We start from the raw sequence: 25,429 nt of genomic DNA, 5'->3' as shown, positions 1-25,429 counted from the left end.
AGCCATCACCCAGCATAATAGGCTACTGTCCTGAAACAGTGACACTAAAGGCTTCTGGTCACATAGGTCACCCGCAAGTGAGGAGACGGTTCTTATTTCATCACTGGCCTGAGGTGCTGTCATTAAGATGAACACTCTGCTCTGATCCACTGCTGACCCACTTATTTCCTTATCTCATGGATGTTCCCGGAAACCATCTACTGGAGGTGGTGAGCTCTTCACATGAGATCAATGCAGCTCCTGAAAAATAACAGAAATGTTTTGTCTCTGCTGGGTTTCCACTGTGCTTAAAGATATATATTAATGTATTATATATACATTAAGGCAGGAAATTCAGAGATGCTTTTTTCCCACTTGGAAATTTTGTGATTATTGGAGAGAATCATAGTCAATGTAGTTTATTTTATTTTGGTGGGGGGACAAGTTCAAATCATCTCTAATTTTTTCACCAATGCTTTTCTATCTGGTAAGTTCCGAGGAGGTGTCGGTGTTTATATTTTTATTTTTTGCTATGCACAAACCGTGTTGAGACAATCTGGGTTCTAGACAAGTTCGGGTGGATAGACGTTTTCTGTGACTTTCTAGACTCCTGGGGTTGCGTGCAGCAGGAGCCAGCTGGACCCGAAGAGGAGGCTGGACCTGAAGCTGGAGCCCAGGACGTGGCCTGAAGAACCCACTGTCATTTGTTGACAGGGCCAAGGAGCTTCAGGGCTCAAACTCTCTCGAAAAACATTGTGCAGAGTGAGAATCAAGCCCGGGTGCCCTTCCAGCCTCCTTGGTTCCTGCCGGGTCTTTCTGGGTCTGTACCACCTGGCCTCATGCTTGTTCTGGTCCAGAAACTGCCCGAGAGCACCTTCCTCCGAGGGTCCCGCTCCATCCCCCTGGGGTTCTAAGGGGGAATCTTGGTTATCATGCCACATACAGGGGGGAGAGCTGAGGCAGAGGCGGAGCCACTGGCCCCCAAGCCCTCGCAGTTAGGGGGGGTGCGGGGCGGGTAGAGCTGGGCGCAAGCCTGGAGTCATGGATGTCACCACCTCTGGTGCTGCCTCTGGATGCAGCTGCCAGATCCCAGAACAGCTTCTGTGTGGCCCCTTGGAGTCACAGGCTCTGGCTTAGAGCTCCACCAGGAAAGCTCTGACTGCTCTGCTGAGGGCACAGGTCTGTGTCCTGAGGGAGTGACAAGCAAGAGTGGGCGGGGCCCAGGCAGAGCCAGAGCTCCCACTGGGAGGACCATGGGCTCTTCATTCCAGGGGCAGTTTGCAAAGTATTCCACCTGGCCAAAGGCGACCGCCTGAACTCACTGAATTTTGCTTCTTCAGAAAGGTGGAAAATGATAACAGTCAGAGATACATCTTAGAAAATAGATACAATGTTCCAGACATACTTGTACCCCCCCACACACACTAGAAAAGTTTTTAGATGTATTTCACATGTAACATGTATGTAGCGTCCTCCCACACAAGTGAAATGTGTAAGTCACGCTTGCAGACATGTAGAGAGTCCACACCTGCAGTCCTCCACGCACCCACCCTGTGAGTGTTGCTCTCATCCCCCTCTCAGAGGTCACTTAGACACAGAGGGTGGAGCAACTTGCAGGTTCCTGGTAGTCCCTTGCAGGTGGAGTCAGATTCAAATCCAGGACATCCAGCTACAGAGCTGGCCCCTGTGTGACCACCTGCAGCACTGCCTCCCTTCCCAGGCTCTGAGCCCCTTTGTCATTCGGAGGTGCTCAGAGAGTAAAATCTCCCCATTAGCCTCTTGGACACCCCTTCCCATGTATTTGCACCCCCTCTACTTTTTAAATTTTCTGGTTAGTACATTCAGAAATCTCCTTTTAATTTCTCTGCCCGTGGGTATTAATATCCTCCATTGTGTTTGGTAAATGACATTCATCCAGCCTACAAAAGACCCACTGCATCTAGCTTGCGGTTCATTAAAACTTCCGTAAAGATGTCTAACAGCCCCCTTTCACTTTTCATAACGTGGATGAAGAGCACTGAAACTCCCGGAAGAGAGGGAGTGAGGACTCCGTGATCGCACCACATTTACACAAAAGGTAGCCTGAGAGCGAATACCCCCATTTCCCCAGTGAAGCCGCCTGCCAGTGTGAGGAGTCACCTGGTGACATGGGCACCAAGCCCCCTTCTGGCTGCTCTGAGTCCTGTCCCTGCTGTGGCCAGGGATCCTGCACTGTCCCTGCTGGACTGCAGACCTGTGGGGGCGTGGCCACATCTCTGCCCCTTTCTGTGCTCTCCCAGGACAGTGTTTGGAACCTCAGAGGCATCAGGAAGGCTTGCTGAAGTAATAAGACCTGTGGATACATAGATGGAGATGTGGTCAGAGTGGTTGTTTTGAACACCACTCATAAAGGCACCCACAGATGTGCTTTAGCTCCAGGCCTATGTTAGGACCGTGGGTATTGGGACTCAGTCTGAACACTGAGACTTTTCCCTTCTAGCCCCTGTCCCAAAGAGGGGCATCACTGAGGCAGGACCAGGCCTCAAAACCCCTGTAAACTGCTCAGCCCACATAGACACCCTGGTCTGTCAGAGTCAAGGGGGCAGAGGGGCGCTGCTCCAGCCCTCTGCAGAGACTCCATGCAGAGATGAAGCTTTAGGAACGTGATTATTAGGCAAACAGGAAGAAGAGAGCAGGGTTCTGGGCCTCTTTGTTGTGCTTCAAAAATTGGAAGGGTCTTGCAAGTTGATTTTGTCATTGCTCCAACCACATAGCAGTTCCCTAGCGAGACCCACACTTCTGGGGCTGCGGCACGCAGGTGGCTGAGCATTGTGAATGTCAGACTGTTTCTGTAACTAGAATGGAGGAGAATACAGCTCGTCTCCAGCATTACCTCTTTATTGACTCAAATAAAAAACACCCAGAAAATAATTGCCTTCCGTTAAACATAAGTATTTGGAACTCATAATCTAAGCAAAGTGACACAATGTGGCTTGTTGGTGGAAGCAATCAGAAGTGAGAGGCCATAAGTATCCAGGCACAGGTGTCCTGGTGGGAGAGGGAAACACTGGACAGAACAGCACCCCTGATGGGTTCCCGCGTCAGTGCGGCCACTGTGCCTTGGGAGGGAAATTGCCCCTCTCGTGGGTACCAAGGGCCTCGCCTACAGAGGCCCTTGCACTCTGCAGGGGATACAGACTTATCTGCATTTTCTTATGTAAAATGAGAAGAAACCAGCAGCAGGGGTCTGACTGCAGCAGAGTCTAGGGACTCCGTGCTCAGATCTCCAGCAAGATCAGAGCCAAAGGTGGAATTTCTCCTGCTCAGATGTGGACATATTCAAAAACTGTGGCACACTGCGAGGCTGGGTGGGTGCCGGTGCACTGCGGCAAGACAGCGGCTAATGAATAGATGTCATCTCTGACATTATGAGAGTGTCCCTTCCCAGTGTGAGATGGCCGCTGCTCCTCAGCCCCCTCCGGGAGTCTCTTCTGCTTCTTCTGCACTGAGCATGTGGCTCCGTGTCTGCCGCCTTGCTAGAACCCCAGGTTCACTCACAGAACTTGGCACACTGTCCCTAGTTGGCGATCCTTTCCCCTATGTGCACGTGAGCCATGACAGCTGCAGATGTTCTCTCTCAGTGGATCTCCAGGGTCCTGCAAATTGTGATCTACCTAACGTCAGAAAAGTCAGGTATTCATATGTGTGTGCGCTCCACATGTCTGTGTGTGCACATGCACATACTTTTCTTTTGGTTGAAACGTTTTAATTAGAAAAAGTGTGCTTTTTCGGGAAGGGCCTAAGGTAATCCAGCTTGCTGTATTCCCAGGAACGAGTGTGCACAGTCTCCGATTCCTAACTGTGCTCTTCTGTTCGCTGCACGTGGGGAAGATGGGCACCTGGTTTCCACTCCCCGGGTCCACCTGGGCTCTCAGGGCTGCAGGGGCTCTGCTGCCGCCTCTCGTGGGTTTCTGTGGTTCAGGGTTCTCTGCAGCAGAGGCTCAGGCCCTGGAAGGGAGGGTCAGATTGGGAGCCACAGAGAATGGATTTGGAATTGCAGGAGCTACAGCCACTGTCCTACCTGCCCAAGTGACTTCCAGAGGATGCCTCTCTCCCAAATTGCCTCAGGATCCTTTGCGGGAGTCTCCAAGATTGAATCTCCAGGAACGTTATCTGCCTTGTCTGTTTTAATCCTTTTTTTAGACCTTGACTAGTGCTCCTGTTATACTGATAGCTTACCTTTATGCAGCACCCACTCTGTTCCAGGGACAGAATAGTGCATGAGGTAGACATAGTTATTCCCCTTGTTCTCTCAGTAGCTGTGAGTAAATAAGCACAGAGAGGTTAAGTAACTTGCCCAGGTTCTTACAGCATGTAAGGGGCAGGTTAAAACTGGGAGACCAAGGCCTGCATCCCTAACTCTCCCAACCTTGCTGCCTCCTCTGGGATGGTTGCCTGTGCCTTGGATGTGGCTGTCCCCCTGACATTGTGCTATTCCTTCATGATACGTCAGCTTCTGGTGGAAGCCCATGCAGGTACATCAACGTAGAGCTGGGTAGAATGGAAGGAGTCAGCTTTGGGGCCCCAAATGTGCAGCTTTAGAGGAGGGCTTCTACCCACTGTGCCATGGGGAAGCTCCCCACTTCCCCACGACCTTCCCTTGCCTTGAGAGAAAACAGCCTTACCCTTGGCCTCTTCCACATGCAAACCAAAAGAGCAGTTTTCTCTTCCAGCTCTCTATTTGCTGTTTGCAGGAGTTTCCCTTTGACTTACTGTGTCAGGATGTTATTAACATCATCAATCGCAGGTGGGGGTTCATCGTGTCCCTAGCCAGAAAGAACCACATCGCAGCCATTAGCTCCTCATTAAAAATTCCCTAATGAAGTTTATAAACACTTTTACATATTTATATCCAGGATAAAAATGCATCATAAATTCAACAGAAGTCGTGATGGATAGATCACATTCATATGAAAAGTCAGATTAAACTGAAGGCTAGAAATAAATGAGCTTAGAGCATCAGCTCAAACCAAAACCCATGTTGTAAGGGGTGGATTGGCATAAGCTTCCTTGTGGATTCAGGGCCCCCGGATCCCCTCCTTCCCTGCACTTCCCATGGCCATAGATCAGCAGACGCTGTGCTCTTTCCTGTGGCAGGTGGAATTGTGAACTTCCACTGTGTAGCTGCCCAGATGTCCACCTTCTGTCCCCCAGAACCTGTGACAATGTGGGAGCTTGCAGGTAAGAGCAAGTGAAGGACTGTGAGATGGGAGAGATGGCCCCAGAGAGTCCAGGTAGGAAGAGCATAACCACAGAGGGATTCCTGCCAAGAGAGGTCAGGTGAGAGGACACTGCAGTAACAGAATCGGAGGTTGACTGATTTGACCAAGGAACTAAGCTACCTCCAAAACCTGCACAAAGCAAGGGAGGTAATTCTCACTCCAGAGGGAACCAGCCTGTCCACACCCTGACCCGTTTCAATGCTGACTCTCAGAGCTATGAAATAATAAATCCGTGTTGTAAGCCATTGCACTTCTGTTAATTTGTTATAGCACCTACTAGATACTCATACATTCCTCTTTATTCTATGTTCCCTGAGGGCTGGTTTCAGCCTTTCTCATTAACTTCTGCAAACTGATGGCCAAGGACAGAGTTTGAACCCACATAGGCATCATACCTATGAATTGAATGAACAAACAAAGGACAAAATGAATGCATTTTGGCTGAAAATGTGTCAAGCAGTCATAACTTTAGGTCTTACTAACCAATTAACAAAAAAGACCTGTTCTTTCTGTGTGTAGCTGATGCTGAGAGCAGAGACTGCATCCACCCAGCTCTGGGGGTGCTGCCCTCTCCATGTAGTTCTGGAAGATTCCATGTGGTTTCCCACTGATGGAGAGAGCACGCATGACTGACCTCTTATGACATGCACATGGAGACTGTGTAAGGTTTCAGGATTCACCCTGTGCAGAATGGATAGGGCAGCTAGAGATGACATGCCTATGGTCTGGAGCAGGAGAGGCGTAACTGGATCCCTGGGAAGGTGAGCATTAGGCATCGAAGGGGAAGAGGAAAGGGCCCTCAAGCTTGGATTATGCAGCAGATGTCAGCAGGTGAGGAATTTCCGCAAAGGCAGTTCTCTTGCACTCCAAACAACTTGGTGTGTATGGATGGAACCACATCCCTCAATCTAATGAGTGAGTGGCAGAAGGTGCCTCTAGTCAGCCGTCACAGACTTCCCTCACCCCACAGAGCAAAGCACCTTTTCTCCCCTGCCCTGCCAGATTACTACTCGATTAATTCAGACAGAAACCAGCCCAGAAAAATAAACATCCCCTTTAAATCATACATTAGAATGCTGTACATGTAGAGTAAGCCAGGCATTGAAACATAGCATGTTGATCAAGGCAATCAAAAATGCAAAATAGGAAATAAATCTGCAGGAGCAGCTATCAGGAGAACAAATCCCAGGCAGCAGAGGCCATAAGGCAGCTGAAGCCAGGAAACCCCGAATGGAGCGCAGCAAGCTCCAGGCAACAATGGCCTGGCAGGCGAGATGCACCAGCTCAGTCCGGGATAATTCTGCAGAATCATCTTTTGGGAAAAGTACCTTTATAAATCATCCTCAAAGCAGAGGCTTCTTAGGAATGCACCCTGATAGACTAAGTGTCTTGGTTGTCATTTTCATTTTTTTTTTGTTCTGTTTCTAAAACTAAATGAAGACAGCAAAAGTTTGGTCTGATCAAGGGTAAGCGCCTTTGCTCTCAAAGTACTTTAGAAGGAGAGGGACCTTGAGTGTGACCTGCAATCCTGAGCCCACTCTGAGCCATAGGAGGGGAAGGCAGGGTGTGGACGAGTCCAGCAAGCCTCGCTCAGGAAGGCAGGGATTAGTGCTGTGACCTTGGCTGTAGATTAAAGCCCTGCTCCCCCAACATGCTAAACTTTATTGATTTTATTTTTGTTTGTGCAGTTAATCATTTGTTTGCAACCAGGGTTTCAGGTGAGGACACACAGATGAATCAGAAACCCAATCTGCAGGAGTCATGACCCCTTCTTTCATGTCCGTGACCGCTGCTGGAGCACACAATCAAATCCAGGTTCTGTCGTGTTTGTCTCTGCCTGGTCCTGAGCCCACGGTAGCCTTCAAGTTTGTTTACTAGTTATTTTTCTGTTTTCTTTCTTGAGAATTCAGTGATGTCGAAAATAGTAGGTTTAATTTCTCATGTTCTTCCTTAAAAAATGGATTTTGCTGTGAGGATAGATGATCATCTTGTAACTACTCGCCAACATTGTATTACAGTGAACTTCAGGAAGGAAGACCCTGCTGGCTGGGAGATGAAGAATTTGCTGCTGTGTTCTGGCTCAGGGTGTCCCAGGGCTTTCATCACCCAGCAGGAGCACCAGGTCCCCAGGATGCAGCTGGGGTGAGGCCCACTTCTGTCCAGTGCCCACGGGGGCCTCCTCCTCGCAGGTCATCCAGATTCGGGGATTCTGGCGTGTGGATTTTCAGTTGCTGTTCGGCTGCAAGCAGGAGGCCCCTGGGGAGGGAAACTTCTGTTGGGGCAGTTCTGGGCCAAGAGGAGGAGCTGACCACTAAATGCTCCTGGAGAGGAAGCCCTGCAGCCTCCGGAGAGGGAAATGGTAAATATCCCAGAAATCATATGCATCAGGCAAAAATTTGAGCCAGAAATTCTGCTTCTAGGAAATTATCCTGAACAATAATTAGAAAAGTCATCAATCTTTGTATCCTATAAGGAGGCTTATCACAGTAGTATGGACAGGAACGCGGATGAGAGAGCTGAATGTCCAGTGATAGGGTAGGAGAGAAATAAGCCTACCAGCATGAGGGAAAACGAACTTTAAGGAATAACACAAAAATGCATGTAGTGACTTGGGAAAATGACAGTTGCAGAGTGAATATTAAGCCAAGTTGCAAAGCAAGCACTCTGCACGTGCGCCTTAAGAATCTACAGCCATGTTCATGTTTCTGAGTGAAATAGAGATGGCCCTTCAAACACCACGTTCTTACCTTGACCTTAAGGTTCTTGAGCGGCATGATGGTTTTAGGAAAAGGGATTCTTAAAGGCATGTGCTGTGTCTTAGCAGAGGAAGGAGACTTCCTTTTTAAAACATTTTAAATTCATTACAGATTGCAAAGAAGGAAGGAAGGGGTCCGTAACTCTTCAGTCCACTTGTCCTGATAACTAGACCTTGCATAACTCAAGAGAGCATCAAAATCAGGAAGATGACATCGTGCATCTTATATTCATGTTCTGCCAGGTCCCGTGTGCTCGTGTGTGTCTCTGTGTATTTGCAGGTGTCTGCACTTTATCATGTATGTGCTTTGGAGTAGCCAGCAGCACAGTCAAGGCAGGCAACTGTACCTAGACACAAAACTCCTCACCCTTCCTTTTCCTCCCTCCATTCATGACCTTTTCCAGCCATGGTTGCCATCTTTATCACCTGTCCACATCTTTGCAATGTTATCTCACAAATGCTGTATCACATGCAGTCTGGAACCTCTGGAGATTGCCTTTTCCACTCAGGATAATTTCTTTGATAGTTAAACAACTGTTGAATGTGTCAAGACTTCATTTCTTTTTATGACTGACTAGTATTCTGCCCTGTGGCTACAACACAGTTTAACTCTTCACCCAATAAAGTTTGTCTGGGTAGTTTTCAGTTTAGAGCCATTAGGACTAAAGCTGCTAAGAACATTATCAGACAAGTTTTTGCAGATAAATCAGCTTCCATTTATTTGGAATTAATGCCCAAGAATGCAGTGGCTATGTTGTATGGTAAGTTTATTTTTAGTTTTAAAAGAACTTTTTTTCCAGAGTGGCTGTACCCTTTGACATTGTCATGTTTGAGTGATCCAGGTTTTTAGCATCTTCATCAATATTTGTGTTCAATGAGAGGGGGAGGGAGTGAGAGAGAGAGAGAGAGAGAAGCTAGAACAACATACATTGAAATGTGCAGTCTTGAGCAATAATTTCCATGTTGGTAGCATCATAATACCTGATCTCAAGTTATACTACAAAGCTACAGGAACAAGACCTGCATACCGGGCATCAAAACAGACATGAAAACACATGGAGCAGCAGAGACACAGAGGCAAACCCATATGGAGTCTTATTATCCTTGACAAAGATGCCAAAAACATTCACTGGAGAAAAGACAGCCTTTTAACAAACAGTGCTGGGAAAACTGGGTATCCATATGTAGAAGAATGAGACTAGGTCCCTATCTCTCACCCTGCCCAGAAGTCAATGCAGGGTGCATCAGAGACCAGGAAATTAGACCAGAAACTTCACAACTTCTAGAAACTCAACACTTCAACATCTTGAGGCAGGTACCGGCTTCCTTAATAAGACTCCTAAAACTCAAGAGACAAAACCAAGAACAAATAAGCAGGACAACATCAAATGAAAAAGCTTCTGCACATCAAAGCAAACAAGAGCGTCAGAGAGAGCCTACAGAATGGGAGATCTCTGCCACCTGCTCCTCTGACAGGGGATTAATATCCAGATATATAAAGAACTCAAACTTAACACCAGAGCACACAACCAAGGAACCCAATGAATAAGTAGGCAAATGAGCCAAACAGACATTTCTCAAAAGAAGAAATGCAAATGGCCTACAGATACACGAAAAAAATATTCAACATCCTTTGCAATCAGGGACATGCAAATCAAAATTGCACTGAGATTTCATCTCACTCCGCTTAGATTGTCAGGCATGGAGAATACAAATAGTGGTAAGTACTGGAGAGGTTGTGGGAATAAAGGTGCACTCATTCATTGTGGCTGGGACTGCAAATTAGCAACCTCTCTGGAAAGCAGTACGGAGATTCCTCAATAGACTAGGAATGGAACCACCATAGGACCCAGCTATCCCACTCCTCAGTATTAATCTAAAAGAACTAAAACCAGTATACTATAGTGATACAGCTACATCAATGTTTATAGCAGCATAATAGCCAAGTGATGGAACTAGCCCAGATGTCTGTCAACAGATGAATGGATAAAGAAAATGTGGTAGATACACACAACAGAGTTTTACTCAGCCATAAAGAAGAATGAAATTGTGTCATTTGCTGGTAAATGGATGGAACTGGAGAACATTATCTTAAGTGAAATAAGCCAGACCCAGAAAATCAAGGGTTGAATGGTTTATCTCATATGTGGAAGCTAAAGAGAGAAAAGGAATTAATATTAAAAGGATCTCATATAAATAGAAGGGAGAATAACGGAGTGTATGGAGGGAATTGGAAGAAAGGAGGAGTGGGAAAGGAGAGAAACTGCAGAATGAAATTGTCCAGGTTATGCTACGTGCATGTGTGGATATATCATTATAAATTCTACCTCTATGTATAGCTATAGTTCATGATTAGAAACAATGAAGAAATAGAAGGAAGACCAATAGGTAGAGGAAGGAGGTCTGGGGAAGGAGGAGGGGAGGGAAGGAAAAGTCCTGGGGATTGAAATAGAACGAATTATGTTACATGCCTTTATAAATACATCAAAATGAACTCATTATCATGTAGACCTAAATGCACTAATAATCCATCAATAAGTCTTCCTTAAAAATGGTTGCCCACGTTTTTACCACATGCATATCAGAGCACTAATCTCCAGGATATATAAAGAGCTCAAAAAGCTTACACCAAAAAAAAAAACAAATAACCCAATCAATAAATGGTCCAAGAAGCTGAAGATGAAATACAATCTTCTCAAAAGACGAAATACAATCAATCAACAAATATACGAAAACATTTTCACCATCTCTAGCAATTAGAGAAATGCAAATCAAAACTACTCTAAGATTTCATCTCACTGCAGTCAGAATGGCAGCTATTAAGAATACAAGCAACAATAAGTGTTGGTGAGGATGTGGGGGAAAAGGCACACTCTTACATTGCTGTTGGGACTGCAAATTGGTGCAGCCCCTCTGGAAAGCAGTATGGAGATTCCTTGGAAAACTTGGAATGGAACCACCATTTGACCCAGTTATCCTATTCCTCAGTTTTATACCCAAAGGACGTTAAAACAGGGACACAGCCACATCAATGTTTATAACAGTACAATTCATAATAGCTAAAGTGTGGAACCAACCTAGATATCCTCCAATAGATAAATGGATAAAGAAACTGTGGTATATATACACAATGGAATGTTACTCAGCATTAAAAGAGAATGAAATCATGGCATTTGCAGGCAAATGGATGGAGCTAGAGAATATCATGCTAAGTGAAGTTAGCCAATCCCCCAAAACTAAAAGCCCAATGTTTTCTCTGATAAATGATGGGGGGAGGCATGGGAGGAATGGAGGAACTGTGGGTAGAGCAAAGGGGAGGGAGGGCATGGGGGTAGGGAAGATGGTGGAATGAGATGGACATCCTTACCCTAGGTTCGTGAATGGTGTGACACACAAATGGTGTGACTCTACTTTGTGTACAATCAGAGAAATAAAAAATTGTGCTCCATTTGTGTACTATGAATCAAAATGCATTCTGTCATATATAATGAATTAGAACAAATACATAAATAGATAAATAAATAAGAAAAAAATGGTTGCCCAGAGTGGGTGGTAGGATGACTGAAAATGATTTTTCCATTTCTGCCTCCTCTACTATAAATATATATTGCTTTTATCTTGAGCAAAAACATAAAAAGTTATGTTATTAGTGAGGGAAGAATTGGCCGTGGCAATGAAAGAGCTCTATGGATTGAAACAAGGGTGATTCTGTGGGTTTATGCAGCAGGAATCTTTCCCCACCTCATCTACTTGAAAAAAATAATCTTGATTTGCTTCCTACTATTTTATATCCACGTTTTACTGTTGTGGTGGACAACAGTGATGCTAACTTCACTAGTATTTAAATTAAACACAGTGCAGGTCAGATTGGCATTCCTCGGTAGGTAAAATTAAGTAAAAATAAGAGATGATTTGAAAATCACTTTTAGTTAGTAGATGAAGGAAAAGTCGTCAGCTGGCCACATTCCTTCCTTAGGAATCTCTTCATTTTCATCCTGGAATTCAGTCCATCTGGAGTAATTGTTCCTTCTGACAGGGACAGGTACAGAGAGTAGGTTTGTTGTGGTTTGGCCGGAAAAGCCTGGCCAAACATCGTTTGAAATGAAGTCATTTATTTCTTGTTTGTTAGGCTAAAGCTCATTGGAGTGGTGGGTAGATTGTACTGTTAATGTTTGTTTCTGGAACTCTTGAGAAGCTGCTTGTTACTGGATATGGCGTTAAACAGCCAGCTCCACTGTGAGCACGTTTCCTGGGACCCTTGTCTGCTGTCTGCAGAGGAAAGGGTCCGTCTGGCATCACCTGTGAATTTTGGGTTTCCTTCCTGTTTTTTTTCCTGAGTCACTTTTCCTTATTCTGGAACCTCAGCGAAACCCCCTGGGCCAGGTGCTTCAGGCTGGAGCTTCTGGCTGGCACAGCAGGGCCAGTGCACAATGAATGAACAGGAAACCCCCATTTCCCATCTCTGGCATCAGAAGGCAGGGGGTGGGAGTGCCAAGCATCTAATTGCACTTTGAAATTTTCTTCCCAAAGTTTAACTGGTCTGTCCTCTCTCTGCAGAGCAATTTGGATGAAAGATGCATGAACATTTCAGCCGCTTTGGGATTTCTCTGCAAAAGACCATGCCATCCGTGGGAGTCAGGGAGCAGGGCAGGCACTCCCTCTGGCCCCACACCTCCTGCTGCTGATTAAGACTGAATCACCTTTTTTCCCTTGTGAAATTCAAGCCCCAGAAATACCCAGAGAGAAAATGTATCCCTACAGCTGCGGCTGATTCTCCCTCCTCTGGCCTCCTGACCTGTTTTGCTGTGTGGATAGGAGCAGAATGGTGAATGGCTATTTGTTCCCAGAAATGCCAAGCCCTTGGCCTGGTCAGAGAGTCAGCAATAGAGGTATCTGGAAGGTTCTTTTGTTGAGTCAGAGAAAAATCCCTTGAGAAGAGTGGGGCTAGGGCTTCCTGGGTCACAACCTACCATGAATCTGGCTGGCTTTTCTCAAGTGTAATAGGAATAAATCTAAAGAGGGTGAAGGTGCACACAAAGGGACCTTCTCTCCCTCTTGGCTTCCAGTAAAAATAGTCCATTATGTGTATTTTCCATTGTTAATCAAGAATATTGAGGAACCCAAGGCCTTGTTCCCAGTGTCCTGGGATGTGGGGGGATGCCTGTGCCTGGGGCAGGGGCGGGGACTGGCCTCAGGGCCCTTCACCTCTGAACCTGCTCCTGTCCTTGCCTGTGGAAAGGGGATGGTTTCAGTAGCCACTGCGCCAGCTCAGGGAGGATGAAAGGAAATAATACATGCAATGTTCAGCACAGGACTGGGGACCTATGAGAGAGCACTAGTGGTACTCTCAGATACTCCAGAAGTACTCTGGGAGTACTCCTAGATACTTACCAGGTAGTACCATTGCTAAGTAAACCCTAGACTTCAATGTCATTTTTGCGGCAACATCTGTCTCTAATACAGTAGAAATCGAAATAATCCACTTTTATTTTCACCTGTTTGCACTTACCTTCTGTGTTAGGGACATGTCAGAATATGCTCCCATGGGAGCAGGCTGTCACTGTGGAATTCTTCTAGTGTATTCTAATCTCCTAGGAAACCTGCAGATGAGCCCCTGTGTCCCCCAGGACCATGGATCCCCTGGCACATTGTGGCCTCTCAACCAGTGTTTGTGGATGATCGATTAAGTCTTCAGTTTGCATCTTCTCTCCCCCACTGTCAACCTACCAGAACCTTCCAGGCAGCAGAGACGGTACAAAACAACTGCCTGCAGTTTTACATTTTGAGGATGGAGGACAAGCCCGTTGAATATTAAGAAGAGTAAGAAATTTTAGAGAATGGGGATCAATCCAGGAAGGGAGGTTCGCACTGACTTATGAGGACCTTTCTCATAAACAAAGCTACCGGAAACCTCAGTGGATCCTGGATGATCTTTAAATCCTTTGAAGCATGTGTGAGCTGCGTGTGGTGGCTAGAGTGTGTTAGTGTGCATGTGTGTTTGTGTGTTATTGAGCTGGGGAAAGGAGTACAGAGCACAGGAGGCAGAGGACTTTGTATGAGCTCACTACGGTCATTTCACCTGTGCTCTCTTCCCTGTGACCCGTCCTGGTCCCTGAGAGGCTCCCTGTCTTCCAGGAGTAGCTGCTGGTTGTGAGACCCTGAGAGCGAGCACCTGCCGCTTCCAGTCACCACTGAGTCCACAGTTCCCACAATAGCACCAGGATTCAGTATGTGCCCAGTAAATATTTGTGGATCTAATATTTGTTGGTTTGTTGAAGAAACAGACCCATTACTTCAACCGTTTTCTCAATTCCTCCATATGGATGAATTCCACATGGAACTTTTTTATGCATGCCCATCAATTTCTCATGACTCCAGCCCAATCTTTCACAGCCACACTACTCTACAGCAGCCACCATGGTCTTAGAAAGGTACTGAAGGGTGTGTCTGGGTCAGGGTGGCATTCGAGCATTGGGGAGGGCAGGCCAGCCCAAGCGCACTTAGTAGGTCCTGTGCAGGGATGGTGGAGGGGCATCTCCTTAGAAGTCTGTAAAGAGGTGAGTGGCTTCCCAGGCCTGGAGTGAGCCCAGATACTATCTTGAGAATAACAAGAGTGAATAACAAGTTCTTTCTTGAAAGATACATTTGTGTTTTTTTTTTCTTTAGTGTGTGAAATTTGAATACAAGAGATAGGGATTATCTATTCCCGCTTACTAGTGTATGCGAATTAAAGTTTCTAAGGATCTAAAGTCCATTTTCTTTTCCTTCCTCTTTCATCTCCTGCTTATTCCCCTTGGCATTTCTAATATGATGGAAAAGGGCCACACACTTTGGTGAGTTGACAGGTGTAAGCTGAGAGAATGTAGAGACTCTGGTTGCTGTAGCTGATTGTGTGTGCTCAGGTTCAGCGATACTCCAATGGCTGGTGGAACACTCCTCCTGGTGGGCTTCTGAAGAGGCCAGCATTTGACTGTAGATCACGTAAAAGTGTTTTTACTTTATTAAATTCCGCAACACAGCAAAAAAGAGAAAGAAGGGTAAATTCTCTCCCTCTTTCTGTCTCTCTCTGACCACCTGCCTTCTTGAGCTGGGATGTGCATATTATCCTGCCCTTGGACATTGGAGCTCCTAGTTCTTGGATCTTTGACCTCCAGGACTAACATGGGTGACCCTTCCATGTGCCCCCAGAACCTGCCCAGCTCTACCTGCTGTTCTCAGATTTTTGGATTCAGACTGAATTACACCACAGGCCTTCCTGATTATGCAGCTTGTAGATGGCATCCCGTGGGACTCCTCAGCCACCATGTGAGCCAGTCCCCATCATAAATCCCCTATCTATCTATCTCTCTATCCATCTCCTCTTAGTTCTGTTTCTCTGGAGAACCTCGACTAATACGCTACTGAGATAGGATATTGGGCGCTCTCTGAGTGTTGTCCTAGTAAACATTTATGGAGTCTACTTTGCCATAATAATTTCCCCATAGTATGAGGATTATGGCAGCTCACATTTTATCCTAATATGCTACATGGTGTTTATGCTGCATAATCTATAGCAAATATTGATTTTGGTGTAGTGCCGTGGCTTGTTTGTGCCTCCTTAACACAGATTTCCATTGGCAATTTGAAGTGCAACTAAGAAACAGGTAGGAGCTCTTTCAACCATTTGCAAAGAATAATACTTGTGCTAAGAGAGAATCTGAATGAAGTGCATTTTTATGGACTAACAGGCTCACTTTATGCAGGGGGTGGAATGCAGGAGAGATTACTCCTGTGGACTCTGCAGTCAGAAAGATCTACATTCAAATCCCACCACTGCTACTAGACATTTGAGTGACCACAGACAACTTGGGTAATCTCTTCAGACCCCAGTTTTGCCATATGTGAGTGGGAAAACGGCTGTATAAGCACTTTTTAAGGTTCTCTAAGGGCTTTGGAAGCTCATAGCAATGGTGACTGGCCTATTTTAATACACACTATTGATAGTGTTATTTGTTGCTATTAAGGGCTCTGGTGTAGGGATATTTTGCTTGTGATTTGAGGCAGACATCACTTCTGTATGAAGATGTTCTCATCAAGAATACTGTCTGAGGGGCTGGGTTTGGGGCTCAGTAGCAGAGCACTTGCCTTGCATGTGGGAGGCACTGGGTTCCATCCTCAGCACCACGTTAAAAAATAAATAAAATAAAGGTAGTGTGTCCACCTATAACTGAAAGTATTTTTTTTTAAAAAGAATACAGTCTGATACTTGTATCAAAAACAGACTGCTACAGGCCAGTACTTGTTAATAATTTCACTAGTTTGCTGAAGTCCGTAATGAGTTTCTGATCACACTTCCATCTGGGTGGTTGAATCTACAATGTGCGATTGAGTGATTGAGTATCAGATTGGTGCATGTTTTCAATGGGGCCTCCATGGGAGTGTTGCATTTGAAGTTTTTTGAAGGTGAAATCTCTGCAACGCACATGAAGGGATTCTCAAAAAACATCTATAGTGAAGGGCTTGCTTTTAGCAAAAAATGGAGTTATAGGGGTCAGTTTTAGCCTCTTGCTTGAAACAATAATAATGACAAAAACAACCTAAAGCAGATAAAAATATATAAAATGACCATTTGTGAGACTCCAAAAATAAATCAACCAAGGATGGAAAGGTAGGATAAATGAGGGGAGCCCTACACCAGCTCTGGCTCACTGCCTGAAGATTTCCAACTGTAGAGTCTAGCAGGGGCCTGGTGGATGCCCGCACTGGGGAGACAGAGCTGAGAGTGGAAAAGATCAGAGCAAAGGGAGTGTGGGGGCCCAAGGACCAGCAGAGAGAGCTGTGCAGACAGAGCTCCAGAGCGGGCTGAGGGTCCCCTCAGTGTTCAGCTGAGTATCCATTAATTCACACTGTGAGAAAACTACCCAGACCTGGAGAAGAACCCCACAAAGCATGAAGCAAGACAGCTGGGTGCACACACAGACTGGGAATAGCGCCTGCTTCTGTCACCCGCATCGGCTACCATGAGAGGTGTGGGGCACCGGGTAAGGTCCTCAGAAAGGCCGCCCCTTGTCAGCAGGAAATAATGAATTCTAATCTGAGTGCTGTTCCTGTGCAGCCTGACAATCTTAAAAGCATCATTTCAAAGGGTCCAACTGCAGCCAGATGTGGTGGTGCACACCTGTAATCCCAGCAGCTCTGGAGGATGAGGTAGGAGTATCAAGGGTTCAAAGCTGACCTCAGCAAGTTAGCGAGGCTCTAAGCAACTCAGTGAGACTCTGTATGTAAATAATATATATATAAAAGTGCTGGGGATGTGGCTCAGTGGCTAAGTGCCCCTGGGTTCAATCCCTGGTACCAAAAATAAAACCACAATGAGAAACCAAAAAAAAAAAATGGGATCCAACTGCTTCTAAGTAACTTAATTGAATCCCAGAACAAAGCCTGAGTGTCTTTCAGAATACACAAATGTCTACCAGTTAACAAGGTAAGATTCACAGTGTCTCACATCCAATAAAGAATGATTAGGTCAAGAGCTTTGTAATGTTTTGAACAACTAATAATAATAAAAAATAAATAAATAAAGAATTTGGGTGAAAGGTAAAATTAAAAAAAAAAGAATGATCAGGCATGTGAAAAACCAGGTCTCCGTGACCTGCATGAAACAATCACCCATCAATTAAACCAACCGAGAATCGACATAGCTACTGTCATTAGCAAATGAAGACAGTAAAAGGGTTAATATCATTGTAGTTTCTATGCTTAAAAAATAAAGTTAAATTTCTTATTTTTGCGAACAACATTAATTAGGACTGTGAATCCATCCATTTTAAAAATAGTACTTTTCAGAAATCCTGGGAGGTTTGTGTTGCCGGGTGTGGCTTTAGGGATCGAGCTGAGCTATTAAGCCACAGCTCTCAGGCTCTCTGTACCACTGCTCCCCACCCACAGTCCAGGAGGCCGGTGTTCACTTCTTCCTGGGTATTTTGGCATTTCTGAAATTGCAGCTCTCCAAAATGCTGTCCTGCTGATGTGAAGTCAGCATCCTGCTCCAGATAAATTACTCTTCACTGGAAATCACACCTGAAACAATTGCTTCCAGCCGCTGTGTCACATAAAACTCAAAGGAGATCCAGGGGAGAAACAACCGGCAGAGAAAAGGCATTTGTATTTTAAAACCACAGGGCAGTTAATTACCCAGATATTCCTGAGGGTCAAAACCAGGAGCAAATAGTGTCAGGCAGCAGAGGCTGCAAGAGAAAACATTTCCGTGACTTCTGTCACATTCCACAGGACACCCTGATGAGTGTCCACCTAGGTCCAGTCTCTGACCAGCGTGAATGTGCTCTGTTACCTAATAAGTTGCTGGTTTATCTGGTAATCTTTATTTTTTTATTTCTAATATTATTGCTGATATTTCAGGACTACAATGAATTAAATTCAGAGAAATCATAAAATACAAAACTTGACTAATGTTTTATTATAATATTAAGACTTATTCTACACTGACACAGGATAGATGTGTAGTACTTATTGTTTTTGGCAAACGTGTTTGCACTCAGCAAAAGAGGGTGCTAAATCAAATATAATTATTTGTAGGTAGTCTCTATTTCAAGCTAGAATAAAAATTCTCTGAAAGCAAGAAATAGGATATGGTTCCATTTACATTCTCTTTCCTCCTTGAACTTGAAGCCCTGGCCTAAGCCCAGATAATTCCTGAATTTAATGGATTCAATATATTTGTCTTGGAAAAGGACACAGAGAGGTGAAGGTGGTAACGTGACTCCTATCAATTTATTTCAACAATAGAGAGTGCGGCTCTCCTATTTGGGGATATTAACAGCACAAACATGGGATTTATGCTTTTGTCCGCAATAAATTGACCCTTGGCTGATAAATATGAGAATACACATGAAGACAAGAACAAAAAATAATAAGGTTTACAGATCAATAGATCAGCATTACATGTAGTTGGTTCTTACGCCTATTTTCCTATTTATAGCGCTTTAGATATTCACTATAGGCTGATAGATTCCCAAAGAAAATTCACAGTGTGTTAAAAATGGTCCTGTTTTATTGGGGAGGAAACAAGCAAATATATCAAGGAAACGAGCAGGACTTGAGAAATGAATTTCATTTCAGTCTGTATTTTCAGAAAATTTCAGACGGCTTTCTCACTCCATCTAAATGCGGTTACCTGCACCCTCCAAGGACGCTCATTTACCTAGGGCCTGACATGTTTGGGATTTGTTGTTGTGGTAATTTAAAATTATACCCTGCGACTTTCTCCTCTTGAGTGAAGCCAGCCGGGCTGTCCCCAACTTTCATCTTCCCTTTGTTTGTGTCTCCCCACTTTCCAGGTCCTGAGCCACTAGGTATGGAAGGAAAATAGCACTTCCTTCCCCAGAAAATGTCACGCAGTGCCAGAGGGTGGCTGTTGAGGGCCTTGGGAGCTAAATATAGCACGCAGCCTCCGTTTGGGAAGGCTTCAGGCCACAGCTCCTCATTGCTAACCAAGGGCTCACACAAGAACCCCCAGCACCTTCCACAGGTCATCTTGGAAGAGCTGACCCCAATGGTCCTGGACCCAGATTCACAGTGCTGCTTGGTGGTATCACTGGAAATCTTCCTGGGCCATGCTCTTATCCTAAAGGAACCAACTGTCATCTCCATGGAGGAAACTGAAAATCAGCCACGGCTACAGATGGTGTTCAGGGAGCTGTGTGAGGACAACATTGGCTCCTGCCCTTGGTCATGACCCCTGGATGGAGAAATATTTAATAGTGAACTAACAAATGATTAATCTTGAAAATGTGTTTATTTATTTTACGGTAGTTTTGAATTCACAGAAAAGTTGCCCAGATGATTCAGAATCCTCCTGGACCCCAGACTCGGTCTCCCCTTACCCACAGCTTCTGTTCCTATGGACCTTGTCCTCACTAAGAACCAAAGTGAGTGTGTTACCATGAGCTGGGGGCCATGCTCTACTCAGACTTCCTTGGTTTTACCCAAGGTTCCTTTTCTGCCCCGGGGCTCAGGAAACTACATGCACATGTTAGACTGTCTCTGGACACGCTCTTAGCTGGGACTGACTCTCCAGCTTTCTATCAAACTAGATCCACTATTGAACTCCGGATCCTGACAGTTCTGAGGAATACTGGTCAGGTGTTCTACACAATCCCCTCTGACATGGGTTTGTTTGTTATTTTTCTTAGGGATAGCCAGGAATGATTTTCTGTGTGTGTGTGTGTGTGTGTGTGCGCGTGTGCGTGTGTGTGTGTGTGTGTCACAGTGTCCTCATCCGGGAAGGCGCCTGGTGCCATGTCAAGCTCTGTGTCTGTCTTTTGCCTGTTCGGCACCTCTCTCCCACCATCCCCATTGCTCTTGCCTTGCCCAGTTCCTCTCAGCCATTCAGTATCGGATTTTTTAAGTTAGAATACATTATATATATGGAATCACAACATATATGGCTACTTGGGGTTGGAGTTTTCACTCCATAAAATTCCCTGGAGATTCCAAGCTGTTTGCAGCAACATTCCAGGTCTTTCTAATCCCCAGGTGCATTCCGTGGTGTGGAAATACTACCATCTGTGTAGCCATCCACCTGTTGGGAGATACCCAGACAAGTTTCCATTGTGGGCAAATAAGTTGCTATGACCATGAATTTATAATTGGTGAATCTTTTCTAGGCCGGTTCTTCCTTTAAAAAGTTCCAAGTTGAACAAAACTCCTTTCTATGATGGATGCTTTTCCTTTCTATTTTCAGGAAATGAATAATTTTCTGATGAACATCATCTTGGTTGAAAGCACTTATGTTTCCTCCAAATCTTTCCATAGACACAGTTCCTTATTATTGGTTTTTGGGGTTTGGAATTTAACAGCTACTTCCATTTTTTTTCCTGAGAACCACTTATTTACTCCACCACAAGCACAGAACTGTCAGGAAGATGAGGACCCTGCTCCTCACGCAGCTGTGGAGAGCTCAGAGAGGAAGAGAGGGGATCGATACCTATGGGTCCCGTCCCTCGTCCACTGCGACAGGGCCTCTAGGCCTGTCACTCTCCTCTGCTGCTGGGACAAGAATCCTCAGTGTGGGGACAGGGAGAATGCTGGAGGAGGGCGCCCGGCTGCCTTCACAGCTGGGGAATGGAGACTGCATTTGTCTAGTTTCAGGGCCCAGGGCAATTCCAAGCTGGACTCTCACATCTGTTTGTTCTGAGTATTGAATTGTTTTAAATGGTCTTAATTTTCGTTGAAACAACACTCTGTTCCCTTTCCCACCTTTGGGCCTCCTGAGCTGAACGTCCCCCCACCCTGCCATGCAGCTTGGAGTTGGCACATGGGGAGGGGTGTTCAGGGAGCCCCTCGCCCCTTAACAAAGCTCAAGGAGCCCAGGTGGGTACCCGTGACTCTGTCTTGCCCCACACTCTCAACCTGCAGCTGAGAGATGAGTGACTCCCCTGGTCCCATGGTTAAGTCACCAGCCTTGGGGACAACCTAAAGAACTGAAACTAGAAGCAGCATGGGGGACAACAGATCTGTACTAGCACGGGGGCATTGTGACAATGCGTCCAGGTGGGAAGGGCACCCAGGAGAGGTAGCCACGCTGAGCATGTCCGAACCACACTCTGTGGCTTCACTGTGTACCCAACTCTGGGACAGGCGTGACAAATACCAGGGAAGCAATTGTGGAAAATCCACTAGGTCCTCTGGAGAGCCTGAAGATTGGTTGAGAAGATAAGACTTTTCTCAAGGAAGGTGCAGACAGGACACAAGGCATGCTGTCCACTGTGACGTCCACTATGCCAGCGTAGCTTCAAGCCAGCGGGTGCACAGGCATGGTGGGTTCTGCTGGCCCTCTGGTAAGGGGCACTGCAGGTGGAAGGACAGAAGGAAGAGGCGTTGCCTGTACAAGGTCATAGTGGAGAGGCAGTGGAGAAGCTCCTCTGACTTGGCAGTGAGCTGGTGGAGAGAGAGGGGCAGAGAGCCAGAGTGGCAGGTGTGGGCAGAGACAGGGAGACGTGAGCCAATGGCTGGCCTCTGGTGCTCAGGATGTGGCAACGCATAGCCTCCCCCTTACAGTCTAATCTCCTCGATGCCCATAAGCTATCCCACCTAATGTAGGGTCACTACGATGTCCAGTCACCTGGGAACTAGAAAACCAAGCAGGAACCTGAGCAGAGCCCAGGACGAGCTCAGCTCCACAGTCAGAGGGCAGGTCTGAGCCTAAGCGCTGGCCCTCACCAGTTGGGGGAGTGTCAGCAGCACCCAGCTCTCTGTGCCTCAGTTTCCTGCTCTGTGAAAGGGGGGTGGTATTAGCTCCTACAGCAGGGAGTTTTCTATAGAAAACCTAGAATTTTGCCTTAAAAATAATTGCAAACTTCTGAATGGAGTGTGTTAAAGATGCTCTAGATGTTAGCAGGCTGTTCTTCTTGCAGAGACATTTATTAGTTACCGTAGATGATGCCTAGTAAGGCCATTATACATACACACACACACACACACACACACTCACACACATACACTCACATACACCCTTCCATCTCTGGCTTTTCAGATAACATGATTCCCACTGTCTGTACTTGGTTAATGTCTCCTATTAACTTGGGTGGGGCATCCTCGGGATGAGGTTTGATCTTGCTGTGGCTGCAGGTGTGCCTGATTAAACACAGCTCCTGTAAGACCCCTGACAAGGCCCACAAACCTCAGAGACGCTGCAGCCATGAAGAAAACACACAAGGGAAATCCCAAGTGGTTCCATCATTGGGCACAGACAGTGCCAGCGTGCACTTGGGTTTAAGAGGCTCTTGTGTTCCCTGAAGTGGGCACACAGGCCCTGATTTCCATGTAATGAGCATATGCTGGGATTAATCAGTGTGATCAGTGCAGAGTTTATTAATTCGTGCATTAGCGTCTGTGCTGGGTGAGGCTCAGCCAGAGTGAGGCAGCGCTGGTCTCAACCCAGCCCCTCACAGTGAGTCAAGTCCAGGACGGTGGAGCCTTTGGGGCCTGGAGCGTCATGTGCAGGTACAGCTGCGTCAATGCATCTCTGTCCTGGTTTAGCAGACCAGGGCTGTTCCCTGGCAGCAGAAGCCTCAGGTGCCCTGGAGACTCAGCATCTCAGGTCCTGTGGTTGGTCATTTCCACCCCAGATGGCTGAGGGCAGCTGCTCCTGACGCAGCACCAGCCTGGGTCCTGCAGGTGCAGAGGAGTCCAGGAGGAGAGGACAGGACACCAGGTGCTGTCACACCAGTGTCACAGGACCTCTGGGTGAATGGAGAGCAACGGGAATGTCTCTGTGGCCAGTGACATCCAGCCACCTCCTGCTGGACAGGGAGCTGGACCCAGGGCTGAGTGCGGGGCACACCACCTCCTTAGAGCAGGGGTGGGTTACGGGTTCTGTCTCCACACATGGTACAGAGGACGTGTCTATGTGCACCTGGGGAGAGTGACACCTGTGCCCCGTGCAGTGATGTGAGTGGCCCTTGGTGACAGTGGGATGAAGTGTGACGAAGGTAACATCAGGGGTGATGAGATGGAGAGACAGGGTGGGGGACGGGGCTGCCTGAGACAGCAGGGGCAGGGCAGGCTCCCCTGGGAGGGCGTGGGGACACTGTCCTCTGAGGAGGAAGAGGCCAAGGGGAGGGGGCCCTGAGGCAGGAGCGTGCATGGCCAGCTTCAGGAACAGAGGCACCTGGGTCACCCTGGTGAGTGCTGACCGGCTTGTCTTGTGCCAGCAGGGCCCCAGGAGGCGGCTTTGCAGCACTAATCTAAACCAGCTGAGCTGCAGGGCAGTCCCGGGAGATACGGGGTTTGCTCTTCTCTCACAGCAGATGGAGGCCGATGGGTCCTGCAGCTGCCCCCACTGATATCAAGGAAGCAGGGAAGGCGCTGTGTCCAGCTGGGACTCGTCTGAGCCCCCCTGGGTGCAGAGCAGAGCTGGGCTCTCTGGAGGGGCTGCTCCTGTGAAGTGCTGTGGGCCCGCATTGGGGCTGTCCATGTGGCCCAGGGAACTGTGCACCCAGGCAATCCCACGGTGATTGTTGAGCCCCTGTTTGCCACTCTTACCCATTCTCAGGGCAGCTAGAAGCTTTGTGCCCATTTATATTATAATGAAAGGTGATTTTGCTTCTTTCAGACTGTGCTTCAGTTTTCCACTGGATTGTAACTGAATCCAGCTTTTAGAACAAACTGAGGCTCGTTTAGTCTGTTGAACGGTTTTGGCTTAAACCCTGCAGGAAACCAGGCTCCAGGAGAAGTGGCAGCTTTGGAGGCTTGGAGAAGGCGAATCTAATTACAGATTGTGCTGAGTTCCATGTGGAATGCCAGGCTGACGTGACACTCTGTGGACATACAACACCCTCACACCTGTATATGTGAGACCAGGCTCACACATATGGGAAAACCTGAGTGCTTACATATCTTATGGATGATTTATTATCCTTTTAGATACAATATGATAATATGATCATGTATAAAAATGGCTCTTTTCAGATGAATGCACCAAAATATTTACAAACATAATGTAAAAGACCCTAACTCCAAACATATGTTGACATCTGGCCAAAACTTTAGTGATTGTTTCTTTCCAAGGTTTTGCTTCTAAGGAGTCTTGTGCTGACTGGCCACTTTGGCCTCATGAGCCACAGGCAGTCCCCACTGCCTATGAACTTTTGAGCATCTCTTCTCAGGTACTGACCCATCTCAGGCTCCTGGGCCACATTTTTCCTTCTGAAACTGCAGTGACAGGTCCCTGCCTGAGCTTCCATGGATCTTGGCCATGGGCAGAAGCCTTGCTGAAAAGCCCTCTGAATGCAATAATTGAATAGACATAATTACAAGGCTCCGTGCCATGTGGAATTGTAAATAGCACTGACAATGTAATTTGTACTCATTTATGATACAGTAGCTCACTGTGGCTCCGGCTTTCACCCCCTTCATTAGCAAGCTCATCTGCTTCTCTGATAGAGGCCCCCTTTGTGAGTGTGTGGCTCTTTGCCCGTGGAGACGACCAGGAGTGTGACTGGTGATGGGAAGTGGTTGTGATGGGGTGCCGGCAGCAGGGCACGAGGCCAAGTGGTACCCCAGGATATTGACACAGCAGCCAGAGAAGCAGGTGTGAATTGTGTGAAGTCTGCCGAATCTTTTACTTCAACATGTGCATTTTGTCTGCTTGGATGGCAGGGAATTCTTGTATTAAACAGAGGCCCCAGGAAGCTAAGACACCTGTCATAATGGAATTTTTTGCTCTGTGGTTTTGTTGGGAGAATTAGATGAGCAGTATATGTCCATGCTCAGAGCTGGGCACAGGGTGAGGAGATGAATGGAATGCCCCACCTGTGGATAAACCTTCCTTCATGGAGAAGGTATGTTTGCCAAGGGCTGTTGGGTATGAGTGAACAAGGAGAGAGAGAGAGAGAGAGAGAGAGAGAGAGAGAGAGAGAGAGAGAGAGAGAGA

General features: G+C 46.5%; 1 long non-coding RNA gene across 1 annotated transcript; it reads left to right on the top strand.

Annotated features, from left to right (window-relative positions):
* Positions 1-4,418: 4,418 nt before the first annotated feature.
* Positions 4,419-20,037, top strand: LOC107160537. The gene is made up of 4 exons (XR_001505869.2): positions 4,419-7,164; positions 7,259-7,382; positions 12,553-17,499; positions 17,600-20,037. It is a non-coding gene; the product is annotated as an uncharacterized LOC107160537 (long non-coding RNA).
* Positions 20,038-25,429: the final 5,392 nt, after the last annotated feature.

Source organism: Marmota marmota, unplaced genomic scaffold (assembly GCF_001458135.2).
Source record: "Marmota marmota marmota unplaced genomic scaffold, marMar, whole genome shotgun sequence".
Taxonomy (NCBI): domain Eukaryota; kingdom Metazoa; phylum Chordata; class Mammalia; order Rodentia; family Sciuridae; genus Marmota; species Marmota marmota.
This window is presented reverse-complemented; position numbering and strand designations above follow the sequence as displayed.